At 34.8% G+C, this 16,592-nt stretch overlaps 1 protein-coding gene and 1 long non-coding RNA gene across 3 annotated transcripts in view; one reads left to right on the top strand and one right to left on the bottom strand.

Moving 5' to 3' along the window:
- Nucleotides 1-13,298, top strand: part of LOC103098027 (uncharacterized) — a 40,972-nt gene extending 27,674 nt beyond the window's left edge. For both annotated transcript variants that reach the window (XR_008917771.1, XR_464211.3), the window contains 2 exons: nucleotides 10,173-10,400; nucleotides 12,285-13,298. This is a non-coding gene — a long non-coding RNA (uncharacterized LOC103098027). The remainder of the gene's footprint in view (nucleotides 1-10,172; nucleotides 10,401-12,284) is intronic.
- BCL2 (BCL2 apoptosis regulator) overlaps nucleotides 1-16,592 on the bottom strand; it is a 227,662-nt gene that overhangs the window by 94,405 nt on the left and 116,665 nt on the right. The gene's annotated exons all lie outside the window — the stretch shown is intronic.

Genomic DNA, 16,592 nt, shown 5'->3' with positions numbered 1-16,592 from the left:
TTTACTATTCCATTCATCACAGAGATTCTTCCAAACCTTTTCAAACCTCCTCAAATCTTCCATGGTTCCTCTTCCCCCTATTCTCTCAGTTGAGAACCTTCATCAAAAAAAAGAGGACAATAAGCCAAGAGCTACCTCTTTTTCTCCTCTCATTTCCTCCTCACCCAGATGCCTTTTTTCTACCATCTCCTCTTCTGTTTCACATGATGAGGTCCCACTTCTCCTTGACAGGGCAAACTCCACTACATGTACAAGTTATTTCATTCTCTCTTCTCCAACAGACTACCCCCCTCACTTATCTTTAATTTCTCCCTGTCTACTGGCTGTGTTCTGTAATATAAGGGAAGGGAGAGAATGGAGTCTCCCCTGCTGGGTCAGGACCAGAGTGAGGTAGAGGTGGAATGGAGTCAAGTAGAAAGAGAAAGGGGATGGATTGATTTCCCTCTCTCTTCTCCCTGGCAAACCCCACTCTGGCTGCCTTCAAGATCACAAACTTCTGTTCCCTCAGACTTGGTTGAAACCAGTATGATACCGGCAGCTTCTCCCTCTCTGAGAGAAATGTAACTTCCCTCCCCCTAGTCTTCAAAGTCTCCTTCCTTTCTTGGATACTATGAAGCCAGTCTCTTGCTCTTAAAAAAAAAAAAAAAACAGTTCCTATAGCCTTAAAACTTGTCCTTTATGTCTCCTCCATCCTCAAAAATCCCTTCATTTGATCCATTTATACCTGTTAGTTATTTTCTAATATCTCTTCTCACTCCTTTCTTAACTGGCTACAATCTGGCTTCCTATCTGCTCACTCAACTAGAATTGCTATATCCAAAGTTACCAATAGTCTCTTAATCCCCAAATCAAATGGCCTTTTCTTAATCCTCATCCTTCTTGACTTCTCTGGAGACTTTGATACTATTGATTGCTCTGTTCTCATTGATATTCTGTAGATTTTCATGACACTACTCTCATTTGCTTCTCCTCCAAGCTGTCTGACCAATTCTTCTCATCTCCTTTGCTGGATCTTTACCCACATCATTTCTATTAACTGTAAGCTTCTCCTTCTTATATTATTTCACTTGGTGATCTCATCAGCTCCCAGTGTTTCAAATGTCCTCTCTATGCATATTTGCACATTTGTACAGCTATAATCTCCCTGCTGACCTCCAGTCTCTTATCTCCAATTGCCTATTGATAGATGTCGCCTATACATCTTAAATTCATCAAGTCCAAATCTGAATTCAGGTAGCTTCTCCCTTCTATACATCCTCTTTTCTTCCTTACCTCTCTATTTGGAAAGGGTAGTTTTATCCTTTCAGTCACCCTGTCTTCAGGTGAATGTTTCTTAATTAAAATTTTAAGGAAAAGGATTATCTGAAGGGAAAGAAGAAGTCGAGAATATGCAATGAGAAGAGAACAAAAGTGAGGGAAGAAAGCCACCTTAAAAGAAGACTGAAATAAAGTAACTGAAAGAACATAATACTATGTCTATAGCAGAAGAGAGAACTTGAAACTGAAAACCTTCTGCAAAAGTAACATTAATGTATCTAGGATAAGAAGGAAGTGGCCAAGTGGGGGGGAAATCTTTGTATCAAAAGTCTCTGATAAGTGTTCGGTAACCAAGATGGATAAACATATATATATATATGTGTGTGTGTGTGTGTGTGTGTGTGTGTGTGTGTGTGTATTATATATTATGCATATATTATATATATATACCAATAGCTATTCTCTAATAGATTAATAGTCAAAAATATGTAAAAGTTTATCAAAAGAAAAATATAAAGTTTTATAACCACATGAAAAAATGTTCCAAATCACTAATAATAAAAGAAATGCAAATCAAAATAATCTTGAGGTTTTACCTTGCTCTTCAAAATGGCAAAAATGGATACAGTGAATGTTGGAGGAGTTGTGGAAAGAGAAGCATACTAATATATTGTTGGCAGAACTGCTAGTAGAGAATACAATCATTTTAGAAAGCAATTTGAAATTATGCAAATAAAGAAACTAAACTGTCTATATTCTTTGAACCAGATACTCCATTATTGAGCTTATACTCTAAGAAAGTCATTGACAAGAAAAAGGTTCCCATATATTAAAATTTATTTATAGTAGCAAGATGCCCATAGATTGGGGAATGGCTAAACAAATTGTGGTATGTGGATGTAATGGAATATTATTGAGCTATAAAAAATAATGTGTATTTTGAATATAGAGAAGCATGGATAGATCTAGATGTGGAGTAAAGTAAGCAGAGCCAAGAAGACAATCTATAGAGAAACTACAATAATGTAAATTGAAAGAACAGTGATACACCCCAAAAATTAAAAATCAATGTAACAAAATTATAAAGATCAAGTAGAACTTAAATGAAGAGATATGAGAGGACACACGCAATCTATCCTTTTATAGACATGGGAAGTCCACAGATGTTACACAATACAAATGTTTTCAGACTTTTCCCAATGTATTGATTAATTGTGCTGACTTTTTTTTCCCCACCAAAAAAATATTATTTGTAATAAAGAATGGCCCTCTGGGAGAAGAGGAAAGCATATGTGGGATAATATAGTGATAAATTTTTTAAAATCAATAAAAATTTATTTTTAGAAAAAAGCATTGCCTAGATCATTGAGAAGTCAAGTGACTTGCTGAGTCACACAGTCAATTTGTTGAAGAGGAGGGACTTGAAACTCAGTCTTTTTGGTTCTGCAGCTAGTTCTCAATCCATAACATGCAGACTCATCTAATAATAATTTTTAAAAAAGCTTGTAAGATAAACACCAGGTAATTTGAGCTGAGTTTTGGGGGTGGGAGGGATGAGAGGTTTGAAGAGGCAGAAGTGAGGAAGGAGTTGGAAACAAATGAATGCAAAATTTTGGAAAAAGGAGACAGAGCCATGTGTGAAGAACCTGGAAGACAGCCCTTCTGGTTGGATATCAAAATGTGGAAAGAGTAATAATATAAAAAGAAGGCTAGAAAAGGAATTTATGAAGAATTTAAAAGCCATGCAGAAGAATGTTTATATTTGATCCTAAAGGAAATAAGGAGTTCAATGAATAGGACTGTGACCTGATCAGAACTTTATAACAGTCACTTGAGCCTTGAGACTGGTAAACTAATTAGGGAGATCGTGCGATAAAGCAGGGAAGAGATCATAAGGACTTAAACTCTGATGGCAGTACAAAAGTGAGTACAACGAAGGGGATACATGCAAAAGATATTGTGAAAGTAGAAAAAAGATTCAGCAACTGAATGGCCATCGAGTTGGAGTAGGTTAAGCAAATCAATATTTGGAAAATGAATAAAGACATCTTAGTTTCTAATAAACAGCTCCCAACTGCTATCAACTAAATGTTACAGGAAAAAGAGTTTCTTCTCAGAGTGGGTAAGGGCAGAAACCAATGTGTATTATAATGATGAAGGCACATTTGAGGCTTTCAGAGTATTGTTCCCACAATTGGATAAAAGCCATCTGTTCATCCCTGCTCACAACTAGGGCTAACCTAAGTGAGGAAAGGGGAGGGAGTTACCCTGACTAAAGACCCCAACAGATTGGTAAGAAGGGAGGAAAGGGAGGGGCTGATATGGCAGCTTCTCAGCTCCTTCCTCATTGAACTAAATCACAATAGGTTCCAGAAAGTTCATGTACTGGAGTACACATGTAATGATGTCACCATATGACTGTCATAGTGACATGAGATAACATCAGCATTTCCTGCTTCTAAATGTAAATAACCAAAATACTTTTGCTCAAGGGCAAAACCAACAACAAACCAAAGAAGCCTTTCTGACACTGGACAGGACTATGCATTCACATTTTGGGAACAAATCAGAGCTTGAGATAGAGAACGAGAACAAAGTGCTTGTTGTCTGCCAAGTACTCGGTTATGTTCTAGAGATGTAAATCAAAATCTAAGCTATGAAGTCAGTCCCTGTTGTCATGGAGCTTACAATCTAATGAAGGAAGAAAACACTTAAAAGGGAACTGAAGATGTCTAGAAAGAATCTACCCATAAGTGAGGTGAAACCTGGGTGAGCTGTTTCCTATAGTCCTTAAAGCTCCCCAAACTGACAAATTCCATACTTTTCATGGCCAAGCAATACAGTTTAATTGTATATGTTGTCTGAAATTCAGATAATATGTCATTAAATGAGATAATTAATTTGACAGCTATATTGATTGATTGAGACAGGGAAACATTCTCAAGTGTCAATAACATCAATACATATGTCATATGATTAAAGTCTCTATTTTTAAGTCTAATGTTAAATTTTAAGTTAACTGAAAAGTTGTCTTTTAAGAAAAGCCCATATCATGTACATTGTGTATATCTCACATAACAACACATTGGGGCTAGGGGGGTGAGCATATTGATTCTACAAAGGATCCTTTTAAAGAATAACATTAGGCAAAGAATAGAGATAGGATCTGCATCTTTGACTTCATTAAATATCCCTCTACCATTCAGTGTCTTGGCTGCAGCTTAGTCTTAATGCCTGAGGGACTGAAAGGTTACATGACTCATCCAGGGTCACAAAATCAGTATATGTTGGAGATGGAACTTGAACTTCTTCCTGACTCTGAGGGCAGCTTTCTGTCCATTACATCATATGCCTCACAGACATGAAATGTCTTCACAAATAATTAAAAATCATACCTAACCATCCATCCAAATATATATAGTAAGTATACACATGTTTGCATACAGAGAAGCATGGAATACATACATATCTAATACCTATCTACCTATTTTCCAATCATTTTCTTCCCTCAGTTGAGGTATATTATTATCCCTATTTCTCAGACAAAGAAACTGAGACTTGTCCTTGATCACACAGCCAGAAATTTAAATATATATATATATATATACATATATATATATATAAGATTTTAGATTTATCAATCTATAGACAGTTATTAAACATTTACTATGTGCCAGGTATTGTGCTTAGAGCTGAGGATACAATGGAAAAAAAATAACACAATCCCTGTTCTCAAGGTCTCTAGGTTGTATAGTTGACATTGAGACACATGGTCTCAATTATAAAGGCAAAACTATCATAAACTCTCCCTGAACTCATCTTACCTATAGCTGCTATTAACTTGGGTTCTTCCTGGTCACCCACAGACTCCTCACAAACAGTCAGTCACTAGGCTTAAGCCTCCAATATGCAGTGTGCCAAGATCATGGAAGGCTCCCACTATCATGAGAACTATCTCAGTTAACCAGAGGAATGACTGGGATTCTTTGGAGGTAACATAGTATTATAGAAACCATGGAAAGCCCAGATCTAGGTTCTTAACATCCCTCCAAGCTCTGAGTCTATGGTCCCAAGATCTGATGCCTACAGATAGGCATCTATTTTACAGGGTTGTTCTGAGGTTTATATGAGATGTTGTAGGCAATTCACTTTCATGTTGTCTACTATTATTATTACTCAATAGGATCCTCATTCCAGGGTCCACGCCTAGTCTGAATCCCAGTGAGAAAGCATAGATACACAAATAATTGGATTTCATGCAACAGATGATAAGGAGGAAAACATCATTCTTTCACCTCTTGCTCCTAAATGTTCCTGAAGAGGGACTTTAATGTGTGTGTGTGTTTTTTAAGCCTGGCATACCTTAAAATGAGCTAGGTTTTAATTTTTAAAATAAAGAACTGTGTTTATCTTTAAAATAACTGATTTTTGAAACTACTTGGAACTATTTGATTACACCTAAATAATAACTTATTACTGTAGCAAACAGTGTTTTATGAATAAATCAATATATATTATAGCTTACAAAATGATACTATAGGATATAACAAATTGATTCAGATAAAAAATAAAACTGTGGTATTGCAAACTTTTAATGAAAAAATAGAGCATAAAATTACATAAAGAGTCTTCACTTATATATTTGACTAATATATATATTGTTATATATATATTTGGCTAATATATATATATTTGGCTAAAAGGCTTTTTAAAAAAATCAACCAATATGGTGATATATGTAACATATTTTCTATGTACAGAAAGAAAAATCACATCAATTTTTAATAAAACTTCAATTTTACTAGCATATATTAAATAATTTGAAACTTTATTTACATTATGAATAATCATTATGGGAAATATGTCAGGGGGAAGCAACAGTAGGCAATTATAAATGCTGTGACGAAACAACTGAATAACTTAAAAACTGTTTTGTTAAACTGAAAAATGTTAAAAAAATTTGTGGGGGAAAGTAGGGAAATGGAGGGGAAGTTTTAGCCCTGTTCAGAAACTGGTGACCTAAGCATGTCAGCTTGATTAAACTGTGTCAGTGTCAGAATGCTGACAAAGGAGGAAGGGAAGAGTTAAATGAATAAATTAAGAACTCGGTAAAGTAGATTTTTTCCCCCAACTGTGAGAAAATCATTGAGGAGGCTGGGGAAGTAGACAGAGAGAAAAAGATATAATATAATCCTTTCTTTGTCGGTTTTACTTCTTATCAGAAAGAGGAAAAATGGAAAAATAAAGGGTATGAGTAAATAACAGTTTGAGGCTTTCCCTTAGTTTAGTTATCAAGGCACCTAATTCAGGAGCCATACTAGCTAATTTGTGATACTTGAGACACTCACCACATTTAACACAGGCAATAGGAAGAAGAACTCAAAGAAAGCTTTTCAAACTCCTAGTCACATAAGAAAATTTTTATTTGAATCCTGTCTCGAACTCTTACTACCTGTGTGAACCTCTGTAAGCCCCCTCACCTCTCTCAGCTTTAGTCTCCTCATCTGTAAAATGGGGATAATAATAGAATCTACCTCTCAAGGTTGTATTAAGGTGGCATGGCAGACAAAATTCTGGGTCTGGAATTGAGAGGATTCCTCTTCTTGAGTTCGAATCTGATCTCAGAAACTTTTAAGTTCTGGGACCTTTGGTTTTGTTAAATAGGCCTTAAACTTATTTGCCTCGGTTTGCTTATCTGTAAAATGAGCTGGAGAATGAAATAGCAACCCACTCCAGTGTTTTAGCTCAGAAACCCTGAATGAAATCAGAAGAGTTGGACACAACTGAAATGACTCAATAATAATAAAAATTAAATTATATTTGTAAAGCACTTAACATAGTACCTGGCACATGGTAGGCACTTAATACATGTTTGTTTTCTTCCTCCTTCTTTTCTTTTTTTCAACAGTCTTCAATCAGATATTCAGTTAACAGTCATTACTGTACATCATCTCTATATTTAGTGCAACTGGCACTTAAATGGAAAATTCTTTAAATTTAAATTGGAATTTGTTCTTCCTCTAGAATATCACTAGTCTCATAGATAGTCTCTCAATATCTCTTCATACATCTGCTCAGGTAGTTATGAAGGATCAAATGAGATAATATACACAGAATACTTTGAAGACTTAAAACACTGAAGTTAGTTATTTTCCTATCATCATCACCATGGCATCTTGGGAATTATGGAGAGGTGGAAAGTGTGGGGCATATGATATCTGGAAGCATTATAACTGAAATATAATAAAAGTCCTATTATGAATAGTAGGAAAAAAGTCAAGGTTTAGTTAAATGGTAATTGATCATTATTAAATTATTTTAAAAGTGAGTTATTCTTGAGTATATTTCTTCAAATCTTGCTTTATCTTACTTGACAAATTAAAAATGAACAATGACCATAGTAAAATGTTATTTTAGTTGTTATATTTTTATGAAAAAAAGCTTAGGAAGATGAATTGTTTTCAATTATTTATGCTCTCAGTTTTTCATATCTAAAGAAAAACCATAAGTTAATGGATCTACTAGGAAGCACAGCTATCCATGGAGTGCTAGCCAACCAAATTATAAGCATAGGACCTAGGAGGAAGGTTGGCCTTGTATTTCCAAATTGGATCACTGACAACAAGCATCATAGAAGCAAAAAGCTTTTGGAAGACAATGCAGTGTTTCATGTCTCACTCCTACTCTCTTCCCACCACCAAAAGAACAATCTTAAACTAAGAACCAGAAGTTATTAAGATGTGAAATCTGTGACTCTGAAAATATTGTTACTGTTGAAAAATTGTGGGAAGGCTGAATTGAAGGAGTGCAAAACAAAAGTCCAAATTAAAAGTATTACTAAAATCACAATTTCCCCCATAACTTTACCCAGAAATTTTTAATGGCATTTCAATGCTCATTCTATTTTTTTTTTAAATGTTGTAGCATGGGGATTCTGAATCAGATTTTTCTTTTTCTGAAGATATGATGTTTCTTTAATAAGACAGCAAAAGAAATAAAAAGCAAAGCAGGTTCGAAATGGAGCACTAATACTAAAGAATTAAACATATACATGTAATTATTTAATTTTTTAATACACTAAGAAGGTTACATTTAAATGATTCTCTCAGACCTCTAGTAATCTTTTGCATCATGGGTAACAGAAACTCTTAATTCCTCTCCTTCTTAAACAAGAAGCCTTTCGAATAGTGTATGTATAATCAGTTAAAATTCTATCAATGTTCAAAGAAATACATACAAGTTCTGAAATAACTGACTCCAAAGTACTCTTCACTTTTGCTAGATAAATAGAACTTTCAGGTGTTTTCCCTTTTAAAGACTGTTTGTATTTTTTATGTTTGGTGTGTGTGTGTGTGTGTGTGTGTGTGTGTGTGTGTGTGTGTGTGTGTGTGTGTGTGTGTTGGTTTTGTTGTGCAGGAAGCCTCACAGATATGACAGGGTGATTTAATTCTAAACAAACCTCGCCTCCCTAAATTCTTAGAATGTAGATATACACCACTACCGGTATTCTTAGAGTTAGGCTTATACAGCCTCCCAAACCAAATGTAATGAAGTAGAACCTACATTTCATTGGAATCCCTATTTTAAGCAACTTACAGACTTTTCTTTAAAACACAGGAAACCAAATATGAGACATAGCTACAGATAATGATAAATAAACTCATGTGATATTCTTAATGTCTGTCAACTGAGTAACTGTTATCTATGCATAAATATATGAGGTGGTTGATATAGAAAAATTAAAAAGATCTAACAGTAAGCACCTTAAAACTTATTAAAAAAATTAAAGGTATTTCTTATATACTCACTTGTCAGGTGGCAAGAATTATTATTCAAAAGGATCCATGGACCTGTTATGATACAGTTCTTTTTGGAGATACTTTTAAACAGGAACTCACAAAATGTCCTACTCCCTCTTCTAACAGGAAGTAAAACAGCTAAGAGCTATGTCTGAACTAGAGATGTAAAACTGAGTAAGGAATGAAGTGCCTCAAACTGCTTGATCCACAGATTCCACCCAAAACCCCATGTTTGTACAGAATGCCAGGCTTGGAATCAGGAAGACTTGAGAGCAAATTTGGCTTCAACATTTACTAGTTATGTGACCCTGGGCAAGTCACTTATCCTCTTTTTGCCTCATCCACACACCATCTTTTCCCTCATCTATTAAATGGGGATAATAATAGCACTTGCCTTCTCAAGATTATAGTGAGGATCAAATAAGATAATATTTGTAAAGCACTTAGTCCAGTAGCTGGTACTGTGCTATATAAATGTTAGTTATCATCATCCTTATGTCAAGCATTTTAATATTAAATACAAACATAAGGATTACAAAAGATGATTCAAACTTAAGGTATAATTTTATATCAGTCTAACCCCTCTGGGAGATTTCAGGGCTGGTTGCTATGTTCATATTCAATTTACTAAAACATGGTTAATGCTACTTCTTATAGATAAAAAATGGTGTTAGAAAGTTTCTTGACAAGGAGAAGAGAGTGACTGGTAATTGGATTCTGCTCAAGACCCTCTCTGGGACAACAGCTGTGGGCAGCTTCTGTTTGCATTGGGGATTTGGAAAGAATTTGTTAATTACCAACCAAAGGCAGTATCATGTCTCCAGAAAAGTTGAGACTCCCACAATCAATGAATAAGTAAAACTTAATTTGGGGGCTCCCAGAAACTGAATGGAATGAACAAGAAATTAGACATCTCAGTTGGCTACAAAAAGTATCAATAGTTCTCACTTCCAGTAAATATGGTGAGAAGAGGAATTCTGCAGTGCTTTGCATACACAATGTAATTTTTGTTGTTTTTTATTTCTGATACTAAAACCTATGAATATAGAAAATACAGGTTAATCTCCTTCCTAGAGTTGAAAAATTATTTTGACAAAAGCCTTTCTATTCTCAAAGGTATCACGTAAAATGAAGAGTTCCTAGAAAGAATGCAAGAAGTGATTCAAATGGGGGAAAAGGAAAACACCTATCCTGTGTAAAAAGCTTGGAATGAAGAGGGTAAAAAAAGAAGAAACACCACGTCTGAAGTTATGTGTATGAGTGTCTTCTTGTATGTTGCCCATCTGGCTTGAACAAGCAGCATCCAAGAAGCAAGATAGACAGTCATTGCCTAATGTATGGCAGGTACTGTACTAAGTACTGAGGATACAAAAAAGGAGCTCACTCTCAAGGAGTTCACAATCTAATGGGGAAGACAACAAGGAAACAACTTGAATATAGGATAAATAGGAAAGGAAGGCACTTGAATCAAGAGGGACTGGGAAAAAAGAAGATGGGATTTTTGTTGGGTCTTAGAGGAAGTCAAGGAAGCCAGGAGGGAGAGGAGAGGAAGGAAAGAATTTGAGGCATGGGAGACAGCCAGGGAAAATGCCAGGAGCTGAGAGGTGAAATATCTTGTTCAAAAAACAGAAAGGTCATTGTCACTAGATTGAGTATCTGGAAGGGAATACAAGTATAAGAGGGAATAAGAAATATTAATAACAAATTACGATAAAATAAGGAAAGAGGGTGGTGTTGGGTATGATAGATTCTGAAGGCCAAACAGAGGATTTTATATTTTATCCAGGAAGTGATAAGAAACCACTGAATTTCTATTGAGGGGGCTGTGTGATATGGTCAGTCCTATGCTTTAGAAAAACCACTTTGGCAGCTGAGTCTATTGAACCCCAAACTGAAGATTGCTAATTAGTCCTATAGATTAATATCATGAAGAGTTCCAGAAGAAAGCAAGAAAACATTGCTGGAGTAAATATATTTCTGGGCAGGGAAATGAAGATCTTAGGAACACAGGAGGCATTTATCACTACTTCTAATTGAAGAGAGGAGTCTCAGAAAAGAAATGGTAATGGGGAAATGAAAAGCTAGTTAAGAAAGGTGATATCTAGAAGTGGGAGCAGGATTTGGGAGTCATGGCTTAAAACAGTGAAATGGTGGGTTCCTGGCAAAACAAAAAGTGTACATCATGAAAAGTAAAGAAATATTTGCCTAATTAAAAATGTTAAAATATACATTTACTTCACAATTACAAATTTGATCCATAGGGGGTTCAAACTGAAAATGAAGGAGGGCAGATGGTGAAAACTGTACACATGTGTCTGCCAAGATGGATACAATAGAAGATAGAAGATATAATATGAGGGAAAATATAACCTTTAATTCACAGGAAGTGATATGTAAGAAGAAAGTGAGGAATAAAAATTATAGGTAATAAAAAAGAGAATCTAAAGATTGTAATACAGGGAGGAAAATTTGACCTTGTAATATTACTGATATTTGATGAGATGGGATCCACAGTTGTAGCTAGGTGGTGCTGGGGAAAAAGCACAGGACTTGAAGTCAGGAAGGCCTCTGTCCTCAGACATTCTATCTGTGTGACCTTGGGCAAGGGATGTAACCTGTTTGCTTCGGTTTCTTCATCCTTAATATAGGGATAATAATATCACCTGCCTCCAGGGTTACTATGAAGATTAAGTGAGATATCTGTGAAGCATTTTGCACAGTGCCTGGCACATAGTAAATCCTACATAAATATTATTCTTATTCTTATTACTCTGGAACTCTATACCTTGAACAAAAGAGACAGAATATACATAGGGTATATTTGAGTAAGAACCTGTAAAAGAACAGAAGGAAAACTGTCTTGAGAATATGCTACAGATCATCAGAATTGGAGGGAAAAAAAACAGAAAAGGAATTCAGGAAACATTACAAACTGGACATGCAGGCATGATATAGTGGTGATAAGAGATTTCATACATCTAGACATCTTCTGAACTCTCTGACAAAAAAAAAAGAGAGAGAGAGAACTGACCCGTTCTTCACAACTCAAAATTTTCTAGCATACTTTAAGTCAAGGATCTTGCCTTTTAGATATACATGAGTTATATTAATAACAAATATATAATAGCAGCTAACATTTGTATAGGACGTAAAGGCTAGCAAAGTGTTTTATATATTATTTAATTTGACACTCACAATAACTTTGTTTTTATCATTTCTATTTTACAGGTGAAGAAGCTATAGCTGAGAGAAATTAAATGGCTTGTCCAGCGTCACACATTTAATAAGTGTCTGAAGCAGGATTCAAATTTGGGTCCTTCTGACTCCAGACCCAACATTCAATTTCTTCCTACTTCTCTTGCCTACCATTTGCTAAGCTATTAAATTCTATAAAGCTCCATAACTAAGACTGTTCCTGATCAATAATGTGTTTCTCCTCCCCCACAAGTACTGGTACTCCAACTGCCCTCACACAAAAATAAGTGTGGTCTAGGCTATAATATTGCAACCCCAAGGCTGACCATAGATTAAACAACTTCACTTTTTCCAAACCAAGATGCCATACCTTTCTTCTGATGTTTTAATCAATCCAAGGCACTAAATGAAAAACTTCAACCACCAAATCTTTGCAGCCTGCAGGCTAAAGCCCACACTGATAGAAGTATCCATCAAAATCCTGGGCACATTGTGGAAAGATAAACTATACCAGGAATGTAAAGCCTCATTCAGCAATCATGGTTTAAAAAATAGATGATACTTGTTGGGTTTCAATATCCTTTTGAAAATGCCAAGAATGAATGAAAAAAAGTTTAGTTTACTCTATATCTGTTCCTAAAAGCAAAAGACAGTTTATTTGAAAATAATTCCTCTTTTTCATATGTTGAAAGTAAGGATCCAGGCAGGCCTCAGGAGAATTTATTATCCAAGATATATTAGTGACTAAGATCGAAGATTTGTTTGGAAATCACCATCAGAATTATTGAGGAAAAGGAATTGAGAAGTTCTTAAATATCAGAGAGTAGATAAACTGTAGCAAGTGAGTTCATGTTTAAAAAAAAAAAAACACCTACAAGATATTAACTGTCGATCATAAATGTAGCAATTGGCAGATGGCAAAATAATATTACATTTAAAGTTTTGATACATACAAAACATGTCACCATCTTGATATACAAAGATAGTTGGATTCACACATAAATTCTGTATCAAAAGCTGAATTAAAGTTCATTTTAGTTAAAAATATTTCATTTCTAATCCATCTTTATTTTTCAGAGGTAAACAACAATAACTTTTAGTAAATAGAAATGAGGTTTCTGGTCAAATCTATTCAATTTATTTTGGGAGTAGGAGAGGGTTGCAATCCTATACACAAATATCAGGCTTATTGTTCAGTTGTTTAAATCATGTCTGACTTTGTGGCCTATCATAGCAAAGAGCAAAGACCCATTCTTGTATATTATATATGAATACATGGCGATTACTTGAAATGACTGGATTTAAAATTGATTATCCTATCCTTGAATGAATAAAAAGCATAGTTAATTATCTCTAAAAACTTCCTTATTTATTTAATGATGAGACCTACTATGAAAACCTTTCTTTGTAGAATCTTTCCTTTGAAGAAGAATGTAAAATACATATATCCTGACACATTTCCTTTTTTCTAACAGATTTTAAAAATAATCATTTTAATGTAGTTGACCTTTGAGTTGAATTTGTGTACACTTAGAACTGCACTGGCACATTATAAACACATTTGTATCTTCAGTCCATTTTATGTACACAATTCAATAATAGTCAAAAGCCTTATAATAGAAGCTTAAGCAAAAAAATAAAAAATAAAAATCAGGAGAGAACCCACCAAAAAGGAGTGTATAGAAAATTTCTGATCAACTGTATGATCATTATAATAGTAATAATAATAATGATAATAGACAACATTTTAATAGGACTTATTATGTGCCAGGAACTATACTAAGCACTTTACAATTATTATCTCGTTTAAGCCTCTCAACAACCCTGAGAGGTAGGTGCTATTATTATTCTCACTTTATACATGAGGAAACTAGGGCAAACAGAGGCCTTGCCCAAGGTCACACAGCTAGTAAGTGTGTGAGGCCACATTTCCACTCAGGTCTTCTGGAATCCAGCCTTGGTACTCTATCCACTGCCCCACATAATGAATTTTAAAAATCATTACTAGCATTTATATAGTGCTTTAAACTTTGCAAAAAGTCTTTTGCTTTCTTTCCAAAAGAGAGCTTCAAATAGATGGATGAAAATAATTTCCCAAGGGCTCCTTCCTTTCAGAAAAAAAAATGAATGAAAAATGTCTATTGTGTACCAACCTACCATATGCCAAATACCATACTAAGCACTGGTGATTCAAATAAAAAGCAAGACATTCTCTGCCCTCAAAGGAGCTTATATTCTAGTGGGGAAACAACACGTAATAGGAGTAGCATTGACCAGAGAAGAGCTATGATTTTCGAGGACACAAATATGGTGAATGAACCAATAATGCAACCCACTGAAACACTTTTCCATTAACAATGATAGTGTGGATTTGATCACAGTTTTCAGAGCAAGATATGGGAAAAGAAGAAGAGGATACTGAAAATAGTTGAGATGCAGATGAGAATATGGGTCAGAAAGTACAGAGACAAATGAATTAACTCCTCCCAGCATTGTCTCTGGTGGACAAAGAACATATATGCTAATGTTACATTCAGATATTAAACAACAACAATAACTGTTTACTGGAAGTCACGGTAATGAAAGGCCATTAATTGCTTCATGGGGAAACAAATTTCATTTCTCGTGTGGTTGGACTAAGGAGCCTTCTAGCAAAGTAGATGAAAGAAAAAAAAGATTAGTGTTTCATGTGGAGTTTGTCCTTAGATATAACAAATATATGATACTCTTATTTTATTAGGTCAGGCTGCAGCTTTTTCTTCTTCGTATTAAATAATTCTAATTCCCTTAACTTTACCCATAGCTTTAATTTTAAAATGGATGATTTTAGTGGTTCCCTGGAACTTCTGCTATTTTTTTTATAACTAAAATAGTGAGAGTCCTTAAATTGTAATTATACTACCTGATATGTATATTTTAGCACATTGCTTTATCTCATTTGATCCTCACATAGCCGTATCATATAGGCAGAGATTATTATTTTACTTTTTTTATTATTTTTTTTATTTATTTAAACTCTTACCTAACATCTTAGAATTCCTCTTAGAATCAATACTATATATTGTCTTGTATGGTATTGTTTTGATTCTAAGGTAGAAGAGTGGTAAGGGCTAGGCAATGAGGGTTAAGTGACTTGCCCAGGGTCACACATCTGGGAAGTGTCTGAGGCCAAATTTGAACCCAGGACCTCCCATCTCTGGGCCTGGCTCTCAATCCACTGAGCCACCCAGCTGCTCCCCCTCTGCCCCCGCCATTTTACTTTTTATAGCTTGGAAAACTTTAATTTTGTAGAAGTTAAATGACACAAAGTGGCAGTTGCAGGCTTCCCATACAGATCTACTCAAGTGTTTACCAGTAATCAATCTGTGTGTATCTGTGTGGGTGTGTATGTGTCTTGTAGAGCAAGTGACTGGAGATTCTGCACAATGAGGATCCAGGCAATATCTGGAAGACCAATCTTGAACTGTGGACTCATTTTAGCATATTTTAAATTAATTCACATGTATTTATAGCATACCACATGCTGAGCATTATATGGAAAACAGGGAATATGCCACTGTAGACTTCTGAGCACTGGAACATTTAAGGAAGATTAGAATGTCAGTAATACACAGGATAGAATGAAATGTGAACAGAATTGAGGTCAGCTAAGAGGCTATTGGAATAATATAAGTATAAAATGAAATGGTTTTGGTGGTAAAAATGTAAAAAGAACAGAAAGAAGAGATGATTCCAAAGTGGAAATAATAATGAATGGTTGACTTCAAGTGATAAGGCAGAAGGGTTGAGTAAAAGATGATTACCAGGTTTTTAATCTAGGTGTGTCATTGAAAAGGGTGAGAAGTTTTGAAGGATGGTTTATGATTTATGACAATAAATCAAGGTTTGTATTTGAATTTTTAATTTTGAGGTGTTTGAAATTTGAGGATTTAAATCTGAGGAATTTGGGATCACTAAAGAATATCTGCAAGCCAAATTTTAAAAGGCTTCTGAAGATGGGACTAGATTTCAAATGGGAAAAAAAATCAAAACATAAATAGAGACACAAATTTGGGAGCTGTCATTTGGGAGATAATTGAAATATGGAGAGAAAAGGTTCTTCATGGAAGAATACCTAGAGAAAAACACAAGGTAAAGGAACTAGCCCTGAGAAATGTCCCCTGTTAAAGGTCAGGAGAAGAATCAGTGAAGGAAATAGATGAAGAAGGCATAGTGTTATATAAATAAGACAAGGAAGGAGAGAATTTCAAGATGACGTTGGTTAGCAGTATAAAATAAAGAAAAGATCCCCTGAAGCAGATATTTTCCTAGAAATTATGCATCTAAAATTTCAGATTGTTA

This window comes from Monodelphis domestica, chromosome 3, assembly GCF_027887165.1.
Source record: "Monodelphis domestica isolate mMonDom1 chromosome 3, mMonDom1.pri, whole genome shotgun sequence".
In the NCBI taxonomy this organism is placed as follows: domain Eukaryota; kingdom Metazoa; phylum Chordata; class Mammalia; order Didelphimorphia; family Didelphidae; genus Monodelphis; species Monodelphis domestica.
The sequence above is the reverse complement of the archived record's forward strand: the minus strand, read 5'-3'. Positions and strand labels throughout refer to the sequence as shown.